General features: G+C 40.8%; 1 long non-coding RNA gene across 1 annotated transcript in view; it reads right to left on the bottom strand.

Annotated features, from left to right (window-relative positions):
• LOC125181298 (uncharacterized) overlaps positions 1–14,083 on the bottom strand; it is a 67,852-nt gene that overhangs the window by 9,426 nt on the left and 44,343 nt on the right. The window contains exon 2 of the long non-coding RNA XR_010826505.1: positions 11,122–11,221. This is a non-coding gene — a long non-coding RNA (uncharacterized lncRNA). The remainder of the gene's footprint in view (positions 1–11,121; positions 11,222–14,083) is intronic.

Raw genomic sequence — 14,083 nt, 5'->3', positions numbered from 1 at the left:
ATGTATTTGAAGAAGCCCTTCTTGTTGTCCTTTACATCCCTCACTAGATCTAATTCCAAATGGGCCTTGGCCTTCCTTGTCACATCCCTGCATACTCTGACAGCTGAAACCAGGACGCTCTATATTCCTCCCAAGTGGCCTGTCCCTTTTTCCACATGCTGTAAACTTCCTCCTTTTGTCTGAGCTTTGCCAGGAGCTCCTTGCTCATCCATGCAGGTCTCCTGCCCCCTTTACTTGCCTTCTTACTCATAGGGATGCACTGATCTTGACCTTGGAGGAAGTGATACTTGAATACTGACCATCTGTCTTGGACCCCCTTCCCTCTAGGGCCCTAACCAACGGGATTCCTCCAAGTAGATCCCCGAAGAGGCCAAAGTTTGCTCTCTTCAAGTCCAGGGTCACAATCCTACTTTTTGCCCTGCTTCCTCCTCTCAAGATCCTGAACTCCACTATATCATGCTCACTGCAACCAGAGCTGGCCCTGATCCTCACATCTCCAACTCGTCCTTCCTCATTTGTTAATACAAGGTCCAGCAGCACACCTCTCCTTGTTGGCTTCTCTAACGCCTGTGTCAAAAATTTGTCATCAATGCACTGCAGAAACCTCCTGGACTGTTTGTGCCTAGCTGCTTGGTCCTCCCAGCAGGGTGGTTGAATTCCCCCATGAGAACCAGGGCTTGTGACTGAGAGGCTACTGTCTGAAGAAGGCTTCATTTACCTCCTCTTCCTGATCAGGTGGCCTGTAGCAAACACCCTCAGCCATGGTAGCCTGCCCTTTAATCCTTACCCATAATCTCTCAACTCACTCTTCACCCACCCCTAGGCAGAGCTCCATGCATTCCAGTTGCTCTCTCACATAAAGAGCAACTCCACCACCTCACCTTCCTGGCCGGTCTTTTCTAAAATGCTTTCCATGACAGCATCCCAGTCACGAGAGCTATCCCACCATGTCTCTGTGACTGCAATGAGATCAACGCCTTGCAACCACACACAGATCTCCAGTTCTTGCTGTTTGTTTCCCATTCTATGTGCATTAGTGTACAAGCATTTCAGGTAGCTGAAATGCTTATTTCTCATGCTGTGCGCGTATGTATAGAAACGCTTCAGATGTCTTTCATTCAACTTAGCTCCTCGTGGGGCAAACTGAAGGACCTCACCAGCATTCAGTTCCTCAAAAATTGGCACGCAGTCCCATAGCTTATCACTAGTGGGACTGTCTTTGTCCCTTTCTCCCTTCAAATCCAGTTTAAAGCCCTGTCAATCAGCCCTGCCAACTCCTGGGCAAAAATCCTTTTCCACCTCATAGAAAAGTTCTCCCCATTAGGATCCAGTAGGCCCAGTGTCATGTAGACCTTCCCATGATCAACAAAACAGAAACTGTGTTGGTGGAACCAGCCTCAGAGCCACATATTGATCAGCTGGGTTCCCCTGTTCCTTTCAATATTGATCCCCGCTACTGGAAGGATGGAGGAAAACACTAGCTGTGCACCTGAACTTTCAACCAATTGACCCAAAGCCCTAAAGTCCCTTTTGACAGCTCTTGGGCTTTTCTTTGCCTCCTCATTGCTGCCAACTTTTAAAAAAACAATAAAGGGTAATAATCAGAGGGGCATACCAGGTGAGTGACTCTCTGGGTGATGTCTCTAACCCATGCCCCAGGGAGACAGTAGACTTCTTTATGGGTCTGGACGTTAAACTGGACTGTCCATTCCCTTCAGAAGGGAGTGACTGTGATGGTTTTACTCGTGTGGGCGGCCGAGCTCCACCACAACCGCTCTCTCACTCCCTCTCCTCAAAGCGGAACGGGGAGAAAATACGATGAAAAGGGCTCAAGGGTTGAGATAAGGACAGGGAGATTGCACAGTAATTATCGTGACGGGCAAAACAGACTCAGCATAGGGAGATAGTAAGATTTATTGCTTATTACTAACAAGCTAGAGAAGCAAGAAACAAAGGAGAGAAACCAAAAGCACCTTGCCCTCCATCCACCCTCTTCCACCTCCTTCCCCCGAGCAGCACAGGGGAACGGGGGAATGGGGGTTATGGTCAATCTATAATGCTTCTTCTTCGCCGCTCCTTCTCGGTCACTCTCGTCCCCTGTGCTGTGGGGTCCCTCCCACAGGATGCAGCCCTTGGTGAACTGATCCAGCGTGGGCTGCCCACAGGCAGCAGCTCTTCAAGAACTGCTCCAGATATGGGTCCGTACCATGGGGTCCATCCCTCATGAGCAAACTGCTCCAACCTGGATCCCCCACAGGCAGCAGCTCCTGCCAGGTCACCTGTTCCTGTGTGGTCTCATCTCCACGGGCTACAGGTCCGGCCCGGAATCTGCTCCAGCAGGGGTCTTCCACAGGCCGCAGTCTCCATCGGTGCAGGTCCACCTGCTCCACCATGGTCTTTTCCACGGGCTGCAGGGTGGAACCCTTCTCCACCGTGGTACTCCATTGGCTGCAGGGGGACAGCCTGCTTCACCATGGTCCTCACCACAGGCCGCAGGAGACTTCTGCTCAGGTGCCTGGAGCAACTCTCCCCCTCCTTCTTCACTGACCTTGATGCCTGCAAGGCTGTTCCTCACTCCTCTCACTCTCCCAGCTGCTGTGTGTGGCACAGCATTTTTTTTCCCCCTGTCTTAAATATGCTTTCACAGAGGCGCAAAACAACATCACTTATTGGCTCAGCTCTGGTCAGCAGTGGGGCCCTTACCAAACATGGGGCAGCTTCTAGATCCTTCTCACAGAAGCCACCCCTATGGCCCCCTGCTACCAAAACCTTGCCATGTAAACCCACTATAGTCACCTATGACTACAACCCCTGAAGACTTTCATTGCTAAAACTTATGTAAAACTGCTTAAGCAAAAAAGGCTGTCCCTGTAAATTTGTATCTTAATGAATGTATCTTTACAGATTTCATTATTTCTTTTCAGGCTTTTTTTTTTTTTTTTTTTTTTTTTCAGATGCAGACATTTGAAAAAAAGCATCAATGATTTTCAAGAACAAGCAAAAGAGAAAAATTCATGTCTAAAACCTCCTCTCTAAAAGTTCTGACACAATCAAATGAAAAAGTTTGCAACACTTCATAAACATCTGAAGTTGGGCATTAAAACTGAACTATTAAATTGCTGAAATCCTAAGAAGCCTGTGTCATCTTGTTAAGTGCTGGATTTGTACCTACTTTTAAAGATAAATCTGCAGGAATCTATGTGGAATTATTTGGACTAGGTTTTTTACTTAAATGCACGGTTTCAGACTAGCCCAGAGACATAAAAGTAAACAGTATATTTCTTAATTGATCATTGGAATTTATAGGAAGCTCCAGAGAGTGTAGGAGTTGAGATGAGATGAGCTAGCTGGGCAAATGATAGAAATGGGGAAAAAACAGAACAGTTCTCAAAAATCATATAAAAGTTCATAACAGATTTTTTTTTTCACAAAAATCATAAACAAATTTTATAATCTTGCAGAAATTATTGAAAGACAAAATATAACTGTACTTTTCCAAAACAGATGTACACTCCTGGTAATTAAAGTGTTAAAAATATTTAAAAAGTTAAAAAATAATATTAAGAAAAAATAATTGATTTACCTTTACTACCTATAAAACCTTTTTTTTTTTTTCCAGTATGATATACATTTGTGCCATTTTGAAGCAATTTCATAGCACTTAAAATGGAATCAAAAAGCAAGCTAACAAAACAGAATCTGCTAAGTTAGCAATTACAGTTATGTTCTCATTGTAATTGACACCGTCAGTACAGCATGCTTGAGGACTCACATTTTGGTTCTTATTTACAGTACAAAGGAGATAAAAGTACAATACTTATTACAAAATATGATCCTATACATTTTTTTATACTCATCAGATTTAAATTTTGAAGAAATGTCAGGGAAAGAAAATTTTTACATTCCATTTCAAATAGCCATCTCAATGGCAGAGTGAAATATATTGAATTTGACTGAAAATGGAGATTTGACCATCAGAATTCACACATTGTCTTTTTAATGGCAGGTTCATGTAGTATTTGTAAATAAGACCATTTTTCAGGATCACTAAAATATGTTTTTTTCTTTTTTATTTGTACTTGAGTAAGTACAGAATAAAACTTAAAATAAAATTTACCTGTGACTTGCTGCAGTTGTCATATAGTTGTCATTTATTTAAAAGCAGTAAAAGTAAATAGAAGTTGCTTTTTACTGTATTATTTGAGCCATTTTTTCATTCATGTCATTCCTTATCACATATTTTCACTGAACATGAAGTGGCAGTGTGACCAGGTGGCCAAGAAGGCCAACAGCATCCTGCCTTGTATCAAAAGTAGTTTAGCCAGCAGGACCAAGGAGGTGATCATTCCCCTCTACTCTGCTCTGGTAAGTCTGGATGTCACTCTGTTCAGTTTTGGTCCCCCCACTTTAAGAAGGACATTGAGGCCCTGGAACATGTCCTGAGAAGGGCTACGAAGCTGCTGAAAGGTCTGGAACAAAAGTCCTATGATGAGCAACTGAGGAAACTGGGGTTGTATAGTCTGAAGAAGAGGAGGCTCAGGGGAGACCGTATTGCTCTCTACAACTACCTGAAAGGAAGGTGTGGGGAGCTGGGGGTCGGCCTCTACTCCCAGGTGATAGGACTAGAGGGAATATCCTCAAGTTGCACCAGGGGAAGTTCAGGTTGGAAATTAGGAGACATCTCTTTTCAGAAAGAGTTGTCAGGCATTGGAACTGGTTGCCCAGGGAAGAGGTGGAGTCACCGTCCCTGGGGGTGTTTAAGAAAAGGTTCAATATGGTGCTTAGGGACATGATCTACAGAGTGATATTGGTGGTAGGGTGATGGTTGGACCAGATGATCCTGAAGGTCTTTTGTAACCTTAATGTTTCTATGATTCTATGATTCATTTTTCAAAAAACTCGTTTGAATCACAAATCAATTATTTTAAGTCTTTCCCACACGTTTGAAAATATTACTAGCAATCTCTGGGAAAAATGAGTAGAACTGAACAGAAATGTTTGATAGACCCTGTCCTTGTAAAACACCGTAACAATGTGAAACTTGTTCAAAGTCCTTTGTCATTTCAAAATCTATTTAACTGTGAAAATATCAGCAGTTGTATTATAGCAAATTTTCCAGATTTGTCTGTGCCATAAGATTAAGTAAATCAATAAAGCAAACATCACAGAGGAAAAATAAATGTGTTAAATAACTATGGATAGAATCATAGAATCATAAATATGCTGAGTTGGAAGGGACACAGAAGGATCAAGTTTAACTTATAGCTTCACCCAAGTCTACCTAAAAATCAAACCATGTCTGAGAGCATTGTTCAAAGGCTTCATTAACTCTGGAAGGCTTGCCGCCATGACCACTTCCTGGGGAGCCTGTTCTGGTGCTCAACCACCCTCTTAGTGAAGAATCTTTTCCTAATATCCAGACTGAACCTCCCCTGATGCAACTTCATGCCATTCGCTTGTGTCCTATCACTGGTCACCAGCAACAAGAGATCAACACCTTCCCCTTTGCTTCCCATTGTGAGGAAGATGTAAAACATGATGAGGTCTCCCGTCAGTCTCCACTTCTCTAGGCTGAACAAACTATGTGACTTCAGCCACTACTCATACTTCTTCTCCTCTAGACCCTTCATCATCTTCATAGACCTCCTTTGGACACTCTGATAGTTTTATGTCCTTTGTAGCACCCAAAACTTCATGCAGTACTCAGGTGAGGTTGAACCATCATGGAGTAGAGTGGGACAATTGACCTTGACCAGACAGCAATGCTGTGCTTGATGTATTTCCAGGATATGGTTGGTCCCTATGGCTGCCAGGGCACACTATTGACTCATATTCAACTTGCTGTTGCCAGATCCCTCAGATCCCTTTCTGCAGGGCTGCTCTCCAACTTCTCATCCCCCAGTTGGTACATATACCCAGGGTTGCCCTGTCCCAGGTACAGAATCCTGCACATTCTCTTGTTAAATTTCATGCAATTGGTGATTGTCCAGCACTCTAATTTGTCAAGATTTCTCTGAAAGGCCACTCTACCTTTGACAGAAGCAACAGCTTCTCTTAATTTAGAATAATCTGCAAACTTATTTTGTATGTATTTGAGCCCTGTATCCATGTCATTTATGAAAACATAAAGGGATCCCTGCAGAATCCCACTAGTGACCAGCTGCCAGCCTCATGTAACCCCATTTAGTATAGCCCTTTGAGCCTGATCCATCTGCCAATTGTTCACCCACCACGTTTTGTTTCTTTCTAGCTGTGTGCTGAACATCCAGAAGGATACTCTGAGAAACACTATCTTAAGCTTTGCTGAAGGACTTCATAGCTCTGGGAGCAGTGGTAAGGATCTCTGGAATGCAGGTAGTTTTTTCCTTAGTCGTTCTGGTCAAAGGGAAGGGATTTGAAAGGACCAGTCAAATCTGGAGAATCGACAAATGGTTACAGGGATGGCACCATGGCCAGGGATTTGGCTACTTAAACCATGGGACTTCCTTTGAGAAACCTCATCTACTATGGTCAGACGGGGTCCATCTGTCTGATGAGGGAAAGAACATCTTCGGTCATAGACTTGCCAAGCTGGCAAAGAATGCTTTAAACTAAAGCTGCTGGGGGAAGGGAAGATTGATGCCAGCATTAACAATGGCTGCCCAGAGACAGGCAAAGGAACAGAGGTAAGCGGGAGAGCACCTGAAGAGCACCACATATGAATGCCAGACAGCTTCAGTGAAGCAAATCAGATTCATTAGGGGCCCAAATTAAATGCCTCTCTGCAAACACACATAGCATGGGAAATAAGTAGGAAGAACTGGAACTGTTATCCCACTCTTAGGGCTATAATATCAGAGAACTCAGTGAGATGTGGTGGAATGGCTCATATGAATGCTGAGATGGATGGCTACAGGCCCTTCAGGAGAGATGTACAAGGAAGAAGAGAAGGTGAGGCAGCCCTTTATGTTAGGGAAGGTCTGCATGGTATGGAGCTCAGTTATGGTGATGAAAGTGTCAAATTTCTCTCAGTAAGTGTCAGAAGAAAATACAATAAGGGATATATTGTGGTAGGAATATGTTATAGACCACCCAAACAGGATGAAGAAGCAAATTAATTATTCTATAAGCATCTAGAAATGTCTTGACCACTAGCCCTTGTTCTCAAGGGAGACTTCAACTTTCCAGACATCTGCTGGAAATACAATAGAGCAGAGAAGAAGCAAATTAGAAGATTCCTGGAATGTGTGGAGCATAGCCTCCTGATGCAGATGGTAAGGGAATCAACTAGGGAAGGTTCCACACCTGACTTGATGGTTGTTAACAGGGAAGGTCTTTTGGGTGGTGTGTTGGTTAGAGGCCGTCTCAGCAATCTTGAGGTGATCGACTTCTCAGTCTTCGGGGAAGCAAGGAGGGCAGTCAACAGAACTGCTGCTCTGGATTCTCATAGGGCTGGTTTTGGCCTATTTAGGGACCTTGTCAACAGTTCTAAGGAGCAAAGGATTCCTGCAAGGCTTGACATTCTTTAAGAATGAAATCTTCAAGGCACAGGAGCAGGCCTTCCCTATGTGCCAGATGAGCTGGTGGGGAAGAAGAGCAGCCTGGCTGAACAGAGAGCTTATTCTGGAACTACGGGGAAAAAAAAGAGAATTCATGACCTTTGGAAAAAAGGGCAGGAGAATCAAGTGAAGCCCTTATGATCCAAGGAAAAATGGTTAGTGACCTAGTACACCGCTTGGATACCTGCAAATTGATGGTGATGTATGGAATCCACCGAAACGTGCTGAAGAAGCTGGCAGAAATGCTCAAAAAAACACTTTCAGTAATGAACAAGCAGTGCTGGCTATCAGGGGAGGTCCCACTTGACTGGATAGTAGTAAATGTGATGCCCATCTACAAGAAGGGCAGGAAGGAGGATCTAGGGAATTACAGGCCTGTCAGTCTGACCTTGGTGCCAGGGAAGGTCATTGAGCAGATCACTTTAAGTGCTATCACATGGCATGTACAGGGCAATGAGGTGATCAGGTCCAGTTAACAAGGGTGTACAAAAGGCAGGTCCTTCTTGTCTAGCCTGATCTCCTTCTATGACAAAATGACCTGCTTAGTGGACTGTGAATGTTGTTTACTTGAACTTTATCAAGGCATTTGATACTGTTTCCCATAGCTTTTTCCCTAAGAAACTGTCTGCTTATGGCTTGGAAAGATGTACTGTTTTCTATGCAAATAACTGGCTGGATGGCCAAGCCCAAAGAGTTGTGGTGAATGGATTTAAATCCAGTTGAAGGCTGGTCACTAGTGGTGTTCTTCAGGGCTCAGTATTGGGAGAAGTTTTGCTTAATATCTTTATCAGTGATGTGGATTAGGGGATTGAGTGCACCCTCAGTAAGTTTACAGACAACACTAAGTTGGGTGGGCATGTTGATCTCATGAGGGTAGGAAAACTGCAGAGGAATCTGATTAGGCTGGATCAATGGGCCATGTCCATTCTCATAATGTTCAACAAAACTAAATGCCAGGTGTTGCACTTGGGTCATCATAACCCCATGCAATGATAGAGGCTGAGGGAAGAGTGGCTGGAAAGCTGCCTGGCAGAAAAGGACCTCAGAGTGCTGGTCTACACCTAGTTGAATATGAGCCAGTAGTGTGCCCAGGTGGCCAAGAAAAACACTGACATCCTGGCTTGTATCAGAAATAGTGTGGTCAGTAGGATGAGGGAAGTGATTGTCCCCCTGTACTTACCACTGGTGAGACCATACCTTGAGTACTGTGTTCAGTTTTGGGGTCCTCACTGCAATATGAATATTGAGATGCTTGAAGGTGTCCAGAGAAGAGCAATGAAACTAGTGAAGGGACTTGAAACCAGACAGATGAGGAGTGGCTGAAGGAACTGTGGCTGTTTAGCCTGCAGTTTTCAGGAGGTTGAAAGACATTATTGTTCTCTACAACTGCCTGAGAGGAAGATGCAGCAAGGACAGTGTCAGTCTCTTTTCTCAGGTGACAAGTGATAGAACACAAAGCAACAGCCTGAAGCTGCACCACAGAAAGTTTAGATTGGGTATCAGGGAGATTTTTTTTCATGGGAAGTGTGGTTAGATATTGGAACAGGCTGCCCAGGGAGGTAGTGGAGACACCATCCTTGGAGGTGTTTAATATCTCTGGATGTAGTGTGGATGTATGTGGATGATGTGTGGATGTAGTGATTAGGGACATGGTTTAGCAGTGAACTTGTAGTGTTAGGTGGATGATTGGATTTGATGATCTTGATGGTCTTTTCCAACCTAAATGATTCTATGATTATAAGGCATTAAACGTCTCTGCTTTGTCTACATGCCTATTTGTGAGGTGACCATCCTCATCAAGTAATGGACCAATGCTATCTCTGCTCCTCCTTTTGCTGTTAACATACTTTAAAAAGCCATTTTTGTTGTCCCACACAGTACTGACCAGTTCCAACTCTAATTGAGCTTTAGCTGTTCAAACTTTCTCCCTACAATGGCAAACAGCATCTCCGTAGTCCTCCTATGTTGCCTATCTTTGTTTTTAATGTCCATACACTTTTCTGCCTACACTGTAGAAAAAGATCTCTTATATGATCAGTTTAAGATGCTGGCTTTCTGCCCTGCTTGCTTGACTTCCGACACTTTAGAATTGCTTGCTCCTGCACTTGTAAGAGATGGCTCTTGAAAAATGAGCAGCACTGATGGACCTCTATACCTCTAAAATCAGATTCCCAGGGGACCTTACTAACTAGTTCCCTGAGCAACCTGAAGTTTACTCTCCCCTTATGCAGGGTCAAAGTTTTGCTGGCAGTTTTCCTCCTATCACAACTGATTTTAAACTTGACTATTTCATGACCACTGTGGCCAAAATGGCTACCAATCAGCAATTAACCCATGAGACCCTCTCTGTTTACAAACAGAAAATCTAGGAGGGCACCATTCCTCGTCAGCTCCTACAGTACCTCTAAAAAGAAGTTGTCTTCAACATGCTTTAGGAATTTCCTGGACCTGTTTATATTGACTATGTGGTGCTCCCAGTTAATGTCTGGGAAGTTGAAGTCACCCATAACGACAAAGACAGCTGATCTAGAGATTATCTTAATTCTTTATAGAATAATTCATTGGTATTGTCATGCTGGCAAGGTGCCCTATATTAGATCCCACAACAACATTTGCTTTACTTGCTTCTCCCTTAATGCTTACCAAGAGGATCTCAACTTCATCACCAGTTGCAAGCTCCATGCAGTCCAACCCTACCATTACATCCAGCAACACCCCCACACCTTGCTTGTCCTGTCTGTCCCTTCTGAAGAGCTTATAACTGCCCATCACAGCACACCGGTCACAGGACTCTTCCCACCAACTCCCATTTATGCTGATAATGTAGTAGTTCTGGGACTGAGCCAAAGCTTCACGATCCTCTTGTTTATTCCTCACGTTATGTGCATTGGTGTAGAAACATTTCAAACATATCCAGCACCTTCTGGAGCATACTGAAGGACCTTGCTAGCACATTATCCCTCACATAATCCCTATATAGTCTACCTATACAGGCCCATTATAGCTAGACAATATAATCCATATAAACTCCAGATATGTATCTGAGATCCATCAAGGGCTTTAATTTTAGATTTCATTAAGTAAGTACAACATCTAAAAACTGTTTATTGTAGTGATATTTAGAATTGTTCAGAACATTTTCATTTAAGAGAATTTAGAATGAAATAAAAGGACCTACCAATTTCAGGTTTATATTTTGGAGAAGGGTTAAGCAACCTTTCAAGTTATTATACCTGACTATATTTATTTCTCTCAGACTGAAGATTTCTTGCCTGTAACAAACTCTGTGAGATCTAGGCAATATCACTCTTCAGAAAGATAGGATGATGCCAGTTATTACGCCATTCATGTGTTCCCTCCATTCAATGGAGAGTGCAGTACTCAGGAACTAGAAGCTGGAATGTTTCCAAGCTCTGCCAAGTGCTGTGTTTAAGAGCTTTTGAGACAGCTTGCTCTATCTCACCTTCAGTTTGGCCCAGGTCTTGTATACAGAGTGAAATTGTTTGAAGGTAGAATAGTTATTTGGGCATTTACCCCTTCCATAAGCTGTGCTGCAGGACAAGTAAAAAGAAAGAGAACTAACCAGAAATGTGTCTGCCATCTCCATGTGGTTCTGACAAGATGGTGAGTGAGTGACCAAACCCCATGCACTATAGACAAGAGGCTTTCTTCTGGGATTACATCTGAAATGAAAGAAAAATGTACATCAAGATCAAACTGAAGTATACTCAACAAAGCAGAAAGACTTCTCACATTGGGAGTGGACATATGAGCTTCTAAACTGATTGTCCACTATTCAAAAGAAATGCCTCTATTTCTGAAAGTCAGTAGATTGCCTTCTGGAGCTTCATGACAGCTCTGTTTAGAAAGCAGTCAGGGGCAAAACAAATGTCTTTTTTCCTTGTTTATTTTTAACCTACGAAAAATAAATTCTTTAAGTATGAATTTACAAATCCATTCTTATGCATATCACCCGTATCACATATTCAAAAGATTCATTTGTTCTTGTTTTGTTAGTTTTTCATTGTTTTCCATTTTTTTCCCAGCTACAAAGGATTTTAATTCATGCCTGCCTATTTCTAAAAGCTGCTAATGTCATCCACGGAAGGGAATTTTAATTTCATTTTAATTTCACTAATGCTCAGGCATTTACTTTGATGCATTTTTGTAAACATGTTTGTATTTTTTTTTTGTTGTTTGTTTTGTTGTTTTTATTTTTTTTTTTCTGCTTTCATTTGCATCCTCCTTCAACAGGAGCAAACAATGAAAAATATGTGTTTTGTCTAGTCTGGACAGCTTGGTTAGATAAACAATCTTCTTTATGTTCTCAAGGAGCAGAAAACTAATGGTCTTCTACTGTTATTAAATTTCTTTTCTCAAAAGAAAAATGTAAAAAAAGCTTAGGAAGAATTTGCAGTTCAGCTTTATTGTTTATGTTTAGCTTGCAAGAACATATTTTTTAATTTAAGATGTTCTTATGTATAAATACGGCTTGTTAAATGACAGTTGCTTCTCAGGACCAACATCTGACATTAGAAAGGAGAATTCAGCTGGTAATTTCCAGTCAATGGAAACTGTTGGCTTTTATATATCCTAATGCACACTTGATATAAAACTTTGTTGTTGTTGTCTTTTGGTGTCTAAGAAATTTTCAGCCCAGATAAGGAAATCACTTTGAAGGCTTAGTGTTGCTCAGAAACAGTCTCTAAGGTTTGATTTAATAAGAATCATCCTGTAGTGAAACTTGATTAAAGCTGTTAAGTTAGATATTTTAAGAATAAACCAATGTCATAGGAAGCTATCATAATATTCAAATCTGTCTAATAAGTTCATTTGTGTACAGAAAATAAAGCTGAGGCAGGAGACAGATTCTAAATCTTTTCATACGATTTATATAATATACCATTTTGAAAATGGAGGATTCTGGGTTTGAATTGGATTAATTTGACTTGGATTTACCCACTAGTTTGATTTTAAATCATTTGATTCAGTTCAGAAATGAGGGAACAAGACTTATTTACAGTTAATAATAACTATGAATATGCTCTTTTTAATCTCCACAAATAGTTATTTCTAGTCTTTACAACAACAAACATTTGAAGATAAATAAACTTTGGTTTTGTTATTATTGGATACTCAGTACTCAAGAAGTCCAAAGTTATTAGTCTATTCCTGCTAACTAATTTAAATAATATACACAGAATGCTCTTGAACGTTGGATCTCATATTCATTTTAAACAAAGCTCAGAGTCCATAAGCATTTAAGTATATAAATAATTTTTTAACTGAATTCAAAGGTCTTCACTTTTTAAGGTGGCTCCAAAATAACACACTCTTCAAAAGCAATACTGTGAATTTAGAGAACACATGACCGAGTTATTTAGTGGAAACTACATTTTAGTTACTGTACTTGAGTATATGCTTTGCTCTTAAGATAGCTTCATAAATGATAGTGAATTAAGGACATGATTCTGAACCTACATTAATTTGCACAGTTTGGTCTTCTAAATATGCAGTTGAGTTATAACGACGTGAAAAAAGTTTCAAGAACATGAGGAAAGAATTAGGGATAGAGAAAGACACGAAAGAATTTGCTGGCCTTATATATTGAAAGTTTCCTATATATAGGAAATATAACTGTTTTTTTGTTTGTGTTTTGTTTGTTTGTTTGTTTGTTTGTTTTGGGTGTAACAGTAATCTCTGCAAATTATACCAACCTTATCTATCAAGTAAATCTGTTGCAATCAATTTAAGTAAAACAGTTTATAAGAGAACAAGGTATGTAATTTCAAAGGCTTATACCTTCTGTTATTAAGCTTAATTTAAAGTATGTAACACATTCACAGCATAACTTCAATAGTGTGAGTTACATTACATTGTTACCCATTTATTGTCTTCTATTGCTAGCCTGAACATTCAACTTCTACAATGTCTGAGTAAACATTGTCGAAATAGAATCTATGCGAGTCATCATGCCTATCAGAAGTGTATCCTACTTAGATTTTCCCACTGCATCTCCTAGAGAGAAATGACACTTGTAAATTATTTCTTTCTTGTCAGGTAGAACATTTTATAGAACTGCAGTAAAAGTTGTCAAGTTGCTTGAAGAATGTCACAGCCAAACATAATATAGAACAGTATTTTATCTTTTAGCATTTAATTTATTGGGAAAACAAACAAACAAACAAACAAAAAGAAAACAAAAAACACAAGGTCAACAACAAGGTCAAGACTGAAAGGAAATATGGAAATATGTTTTCTAATTCTCAGAATTGAACTCTAAAAATATAGTGTCACATTCTTCAGTAGGAAAAAAGAAAAAGGTTATTTACAATATACTTATCATATGTTCTTGATATTTACTGAGGATATGTCCCCCTTTTTTAACAGTTTTAATTTTATAGAATCGAATGCTAAGATGAAATTGTTGAGCAGCATAATTGTAGTTTGAATTGAATCAATTGGTGACCGACTGAGAAAGTCTGAGAGAAATTGTCAGCACTTATTAACTCTAATTTTGAAAACAACAACAACAACAAAAGCAC

The sequence above is a fragment of the Anser cygnoides genome, chromosome 1 (genome assembly GCF_040182565.1).
Source record: "Anser cygnoides isolate HZ-2024a breed goose chromosome 1, Taihu_goose_T2T_genome, whole genome shotgun sequence".
NCBI lineage: Eukaryota > Metazoa > Chordata > Aves > Anseriformes > Anatidae > Anser > Anser cygnoides.
Note: the sequence above shows the minus strand (reverse complement) of the source record. Positions and strands in the feature narration are given on the sequence as shown.